The sequence below is a fragment of the Thamnophis sirtalis genome, unplaced genomic scaffold, assembly GCF_051295495.1.
Source record: "Thamnophis sirtalis isolate CommonGarterSnake01/CBP01778 unplaced genomic scaffold, rThaSir2_p1.2 scaffold_13, whole genome shotgun sequence".
NCBI classification, from domain to species: Eukaryota; Metazoa; Chordata; class Lepidosauria; order Squamata; family Natricidae; genus Thamnophis; species Thamnophis sirtalis.
In genome coordinates this window covers 56,533,379-56,540,399 of record NW_028261393.1, presented here as the reverse complement: position 1 = coordinate 56,540,399, position 7,021 = coordinate 56,533,379, and the positions used below count along the sequence as shown (strand labels likewise).

General features: G+C 46.3%; 1 protein-coding gene across 1 annotated transcript in view; it reads left to right on the top strand.

Annotated features, from left to right (window-relative positions):
- The first annotated feature begins 1,306 nt into the window (after positions 1 to 1,306).
- FGF13 (fibroblast growth factor 13) overlaps positions 1,307 to 7,021 on the top strand; it is a 204,191-nt gene continuing 198,476 nt past the window's right edge. The window contains exon 1 of the mRNA XM_087727731.1: positions 1,307 to 1,746. The gene's annotated coding sequence lies outside the window, so the exon portion shown is untranslated. The remainder of the gene's footprint in view (positions 1,747 to 7,021) is intronic.

Here is a 7,021-nt window from a genome sequence, read left to right as displayed (position 1 = left end):
AAAAGTTCTTTATTCATTATTATGTAAAGACTGTATGATAAAGTGGGCTCAAAATGTTGAAGAACCAATAATGTTGGATACATGGGGAAAGATTTGGGTAAGGAATGTAAAATTTACACGAGCCCCAAATTTGAGAGAAAACTTTTATAAGATGTTTTATAGGTGGCATTCAGATCCTAAAAAACTGGCTTCAATGTATCCGAGTTTACAACCTAAATGCTGGAGATGTGATTGTGTGGATGCTACATATTTTCATATTTGGTGGACTTGCAAAAATAGCAATAGCAGTTAGACTTATATACCGCTTCATAGGGCTTTCAGCCATCTCTAAGCGGTTTACATAGTCAGCATATCTCCCCCACAGTCTGGGTCCTCATTTTACCCACCTTGGAAGGATGGAAGGCTGAGTCAACCTTTGAGCCGGTGAGATTTGAACAGCCGAACTGCAGTCAGCTGAAGTAGCCTGCAGTGCTGCATTTAACCACTGCGCCACCTCGGTTAAAGGTTAAAGCATTGGTGGATTATGCAAAATGTTCTTTAAAAAAAGGTTAAAGTTTACCCCTCAATTATTTTTGTTAGGTATAATCAATCACTGGTTTTACAGTTGTAGAGATTAATCTGATTTTTGCATTTAATAACCGCAGCTAGACTGTTGGTGGCGCAATGCTGGAAGAAGGAAGATTTGCCTACTATTCAAGGATGGAACATTAAAAGTAACAAACTTAGCAGAGATGGCTAAAATATCAGCATATCTTAAGGACTACTCAAACGAGAGATATAAACGAGATTGGAAAAAAATGGATTGATTATACTCAAAAATAAATATGGGACTAAGAAATTTCAGATAGCTTACGATTAAACACCAGGAATGAATGATATTCATTATTGTGCCCATCGTCTCTGGATCCAAAGGAACCAACAGTCTGGGCCATGGCCCCAGCCCCCTTGGCCAAACAGGGGTTTCTTCAAACCCCGATCTCTCTTACGATGGTGATTTATTTTGAGCCTTTGCCTGGTGAAGTTTGTTGCGTCGCCTGTTGGAAATAGAAAGGCTGTTACCGCTGGGATAAAATTGGGATTTCGAAGAGCTCCTCCTGCTGCTTGAAACGCGTAAAAAAGGAAAGAACGGGAAACGAATCTGTGAGAAATAATGTCATAAGTGAGAACGTCGACGACTTTAAAAAAAAAAAAAAAACCAGACGCATAAATGCCTGAGGCTTGTTTTTCCTGTCTGTCTCTCCCCAGCGTCTTCGGAGCGCTTGAAGAGGTTGCCTTGAAGCTGTAAAGTGAGACATTCGCAGCTGCTCTCCCGGGCACCCTCTGCCAGGGCAGTTCTGGAAACCAAAACAGCCTGGAGGATCCTGCTTTTGTCTAAAAATAGCAAGAGGAGGCACCGTGTGACTTCTCACTTCCCTTGCCCGGGGAGCAACAAGTCTCCGCAGATTGGGCCCCAAAGCTTCACCTGGTCAGGGGGAAGAGAACAAAGCTTCCATCCCATCGTTTTCTTCTCGGTGGGCTTCCTGAGCTGGAGATTGCTGGAGGTTGTTATTTTTTGCAGCCAAAGCCTGCAGGAGAAACCAGGAGGAGATATCGAAGGACCAGAGTGGATGTTTCTTGTATTCATGGCCAGCGAGCAAGAAAGAAGCGTGGCATGGGATTAATTTGGGATTTTTTCTGAAAGCTAAGGTGGTCTCTGAGCACCAGCCTAGCCTCCCGACTTTCAACTCGCCTCTTTTTCTGATCAAGGTAGGTGGGAGCAATAATTCAGCGGGTGGGGGGGTCAATTGGACGTCCACTTATGGAGTGAAGGGGTCCCATCCGTGGTTGCAATTTCAATGGATGGAAGGCGGCTCCAGAAATGGGACTCTTTAAGTTGCCTTTTCCCTGGGCAATCAGGGTATTTAATCATGAGGCCCATCTACTTGTGAGTTGGACAGCCATACGAATTTGTTTCACAAATTTAGCATCCAGGAAGAGGAAGAATTTCTCCCCATGTTAATGTTAATGTTTAATAAATTTATATGCCGCCCAATCCCGAAGGACATAAAAAAACAATTTAAAAATACTAAAAAATTTAAAAAATAGAAAGACAGGGAAGTTAAAAAACACATCATGCACTCAACCTTAGTGGGGATGGACCTCATTCAAGAGGTCAACAGCCCCCAAGTCTGCCGGAATAGCCAGGTCTTAATAGACTTACGGAAGGCCGAGAGAGTGGGGAGGGTCCGGATCTCTGGGGGGAGATCGTTCCATAGGGATGGGGCAGCTACAGAGAAGGCCCTCCCCCGGGGGGGCTGCCAGACGACATTGTCTAGTTGACGGCACCCGGAGAAGCCCCACCCTGTGAGATCTTATCGGACGCTGGGAGGTACGTGGCAGAAGACGGTCTCATAGATATCCAGGTCCTAAGCCACGTAGGGCTTTAAAGGTAATAACCAGCACCTTGAAGTGCGTCCGGAGACCCAAGTCTGGGGTTGAATTACCCCAGACTTGCTCTCTTCAAAGTTGGCTTTCTGAAACTCCTTCTGTCCACTTCTTGGTCTCCTCACCATTTTCCATCAACGTGGAAAGGATGGTTTTTCTTGGGAAAGCCAAGAAAGGCGTCGCCACCCACCTTCTTTAGTTCTTTCTCATGAATATTTAGCCTCCTTTGCTCCTCAGCTCTCCCCAAGGGAAGAAGCTCTCCTCTTCCAAGTGTTTGTCAACAATAGCCCTGCTCGGATAGTAAAAATAATACGTGACCATATTGGAAAAGTCTGCAAAACTGGAGAGCAGCCAGCAAAGAGAAGATGAGTTTGCTATTTCTTGACACCCTTTTGCCTGGATTCTGAGAATTTCTGGCCACCTTCTTGAAAATATAAATCCTTTCCTTGCATTCTTCCTGCACTGGAGATTTGGGCTTTTCTGGTGAAGCAAGACACGTCCATCTTGGCTGTCTTATACCTTTTGAGGAGAATATTAAGCATAAAAGCATAATAGAGCCGAGGTGGCGCAGTGGTTAAATGCAGCACTGCAGGCTACTTCAGCTGACTGCTAGTTCTGCAGTTCAGCAGTTCAAATCTCACCAGCTCAAGGTTGACTCAGCCTTCCATCCTTCCGAGGTGGGTGAAATGAGGACCCGGATTGTTGTTGGGGGCAATATGCTGACTCTGTAAACCGCTTAGAGAGGGCTGAAAGCCCTAGGAAGCGGTATATAAGTCTAACTGCTAACTGCTAACTGCTAATAATTGGGTGACTTATTTTCTTGTATTTTTAAACTCTCCTCCAATAAAGGAGCTCGGGGTTGATATGGGGGGGGGGTGTCCTTGGTGCTCTCTGAACTCGCCTGTTTTCCTGCAGACATTTCATTAGCCAAACTAGGTAACATCATCAGGGCTATTAGCAGGGCTAGCATTGATGGTGTTACCTAGTTTGGGTAATGAACCGTCTCTCAAGAAAACAAGCAAGCTCAGAGAGAGCAACAAGGACCCTTCGAACTCTCTCCCAACCCAACTAATTTTATCCTCACAACAGCCCTGAACAGCCTGTGGTTTGTCAAAGGATTCTGATTGCTACATGAAGATGTTAGTTCTCTGGTTTGATAGCCTTCCTCGCAAGATATCTCGTGCCGGCAGCCAAATCAACAGGTCCTTTTGGACAATGGCATATCCAGCCATATTTAGACACGGAATTATCAGTGAGAGAATGGTTGAAGTAAAACGCAGCCATAACAAGCAGTGTGGTGCAAACTCCTTGAGCGTTGATTCCTGTATAATGTTCGGGGTGTAATGGCTCTTCTTGAAACTCAGTATGACTATTTAGATCACAAGACGGTTGAATTACAGCCAGCTTAGAGTAGGAGTCAAGTAGGAGAGAGGGAGGGAAGGGAGGGAGGGAGGAAATATGAAAGAGGGAAGGAGGAAGGAAATATGAAAGAGGGAGGGAGGAGAATATGGAGAGAGGGAGGAAGGAAATATGAAAGAGGGAAGGAGGAAGGAAATATGAAAGAGGGAAGGAAATATGAAAGAGGGAGGGAGGAAAATATGGAGGGAGGAAGGAAATATGAAAGAGGGAAGGAGGAAGAAAATATGAAAGAGGGAAGGAGGAAAATATGGAGAGAGGGAGGAAGGAAATATGAAAGAGGGAAGGAGGAAGGAAATATGAAAGAGGGAAGGAAATATGAAAGATGGAGGGAGGAAAATATGGAGGGAGGAAGGAAATATGAAAGAGGGAAGGAGGAAAATATGGAGAGAGGGAGGAAGGAAATATAAAAGAGGGAAGGAGGAAGGAAATATGAAAAAGGGAGGGAGGAAAATATGGAGGGAGGGAGGAAAGAAATATAAAAAAGGGTGGGAGAAAGGAAAATATGGAGAGACAAAGGAAAGAAATATGAAAGAGGGAGGGAGGAAAATATGGAGGGATGAAAGAGGGAAATATGAAAGAGAGAGGGAGGGAGGAAATATGAGGGCAAGAGGAAGGAAGGAAATATGAAAGAGGGAGGGAGGAAGTATGGAAGGAAGGCTGAAAGGGAGAGAGGGAGGAAGGAAGAAGAGGGGGGAGAGAAAAGGGAAGGAGGGAAAGAAAGGCATGAAGGAAGGAGGGAAGGAGGAAAGAAGGAATTGTTAAACAGGTTCTACAGTGAAGAGTCATTGGTGACTCGAGCAAAGAACAAAATGGCCATTTAATTTGCTGTTATCGTTTTGACTTTATTTTTTTCCCCAACAATAGACAGTATAATGATGGATGCCACCACACACTAATCCAGTCCATCTTCTGGAGTTCATTAATTCCAGACCACATTTCCAAATGAGTCCTTAGACGAAGGACACTGTTTTCTAAAAACAGAAACATTACAGGGGGCACCTCCAAAGGTTAAGCAATTCGGAAAGAAAAGGCTTGTGTTAGCAATCGTTGGCGACAGCCACCCCCCCCCCCAAAATGTTATCTTCCTGCAGTGAATTTTGAAAAGTGGATTAACTACCAGCAAGCCGGACAATTCAGATGGGAAATATTCCTCTGCTCATTCAATTCTGTCTGAGAAATCCTTTGCTCTGATTGGGCAAGAGGCTAGTGACATCATCTGGGGGATGCACCTGTCATCCATCATCAGATGCTCTTAAAGAACTGGCCATTGACTCAAAAGTGTGGAAATTACTGGCTTTTTAGCCTTTGAAGCAAGAACCCCTAAAGAAAGATGTTATGGATTTGCATCCATAAAGAGCCGAGGTGGCGCAGTGGTTAAATGCAGCACTGCAGGCCACTTCAGCTGACCGCAGTTCTGCAGTTCGGCTGTTCAAATCTCACCGGCTCAGGGTTGACTCAGCCTTTCATCCTTCCGAGGTGGGTAAAATGAGGACCCGGATTGTTGTTGGGGGCAATATGCTGACTCTGTAAACCGCTTAGAGAGGGCTGAAAGCCCTAGGAAGCGGTATATAAGTCTAACTGCTATGGCTATTGCTATATCCATGTTTGGGAGGACTCCCTCAACTGAGTTTGGAACCATCCCGTTGGGTAGCTTGAAGGAATCTGGGAGGCCTAAATCGCAGCAGAAGCCTCTTGGAAACCAGAGGAGCATGTGGGAATGAATAAGCATGTGGCAGTCCTCAGTGCAGCTTTCTCAAACAGTCCTTCAAACATGTGGACTTCAACTACCAGAATTCTCTGCGGTGTAAAATGGAAGCAATAGCAATAGCAGTAGACTTATATACCGCTTCATAGGCCTTTCAGGCCTCTCTAAGCGGTTTACAGAGAGTCAGCATATTGCCCCCAACAATCTGGGTCCTCATTTTACCCACCTCGGAAGGATGGAAGGCTGAGTCAACCCTGAACCGGTGAGATTTGAACTGCTGACCTGCTGATCTAGCAGTAGCCTGCAGTGCTGCATTTAACCACTGCGCCACCTTGGCTCCTACGCATTGACATTTCTACATCTAAACGCATTGACATTTCTACATCTAAACCAGTGTTTCTCAACCTTAGTGACTTGAAGTCCTATGGACTTCAACACCCAGAATTCCCCAGCCAGCTCTGCTGGCTGGGGGGTTCTGGGAGTTGAAGTCCACAGGACTTAAAGTCGCCAAGGTTGAGAAACACTGATCTAAACCATCGGTCACCAACTGCTGCTCTATGGACCACTGGGGGTCCGTGAGAAAATTTGGTGGTCCGCAGAAAAATTATTTGCATTTTTTATATTGCACTAAATCAGGGGTCCTCAAACTACAGCCCTGGGCCGGATACATGCAATGAATGCTTGTGTTGCTGCAGAGAGTCTCCCCCTTCGGGGTCTTTTTATGGGGGGCAGAAATTCTGACTTGGGGTCCGCTTCAGCCTCCTGGTGGGGGGCTTTGGGCGAAGGCTGGAGGGAAGAGCCGCTGGTGGCGAAGAGCCAGAGGGCCTCGTTCCAGTGGGGCTGCATCACGGCCTGGAACTGGCTGACCATCTCAGCCCACTGAGCCTCCAGGCGCCGGCACCTGGCCTTGCACTCCCACAGGTCTTCCCTCTGCTTGGAAAGCCCATGCTCCTAGTCCTCAGTGAGGTGCTTCTGCTGAGCCTCCTTCTCGGTCAGATCCAATTTGAACTGAGCTGTTTTGCCAATTCTTTCTCCTGGGGCTGCTTAGCTCCAACAACTGCCTCCTGTTGGGGCACTAAGGAGCACAGGTGGGCAAGCGAGGAGTGGCTGGGAGGGGAGGGTTGAGTAGAGGCTGGCGAGGCACCCCTCAATGAGTGACATGCCCATCCAGTCACATGATCACCTAGCCACACCCACCCAGGTGGTCATTAGGCAGATCATATCAGTGGTCTGCGGGATTTAAAATTATGAAGTTAGTGGTCCCGGAGATCCGAAAGGTTGGTGACCCCTGATCCAGAAGATACTTTTGAGGTCTTCCATGAAGGATGGTTGGGTTTGCGTAGACGACGAGTTAAGACTTGTGGACTTCAACTCCCAGAATTCCCCAGCCAGTTCCCAAATTTGGACATTTACCTGGCTTAGATAGAACACAGAGCGTAGAATAACAGACTTGGAGAGGACCTTGGAGGTCTT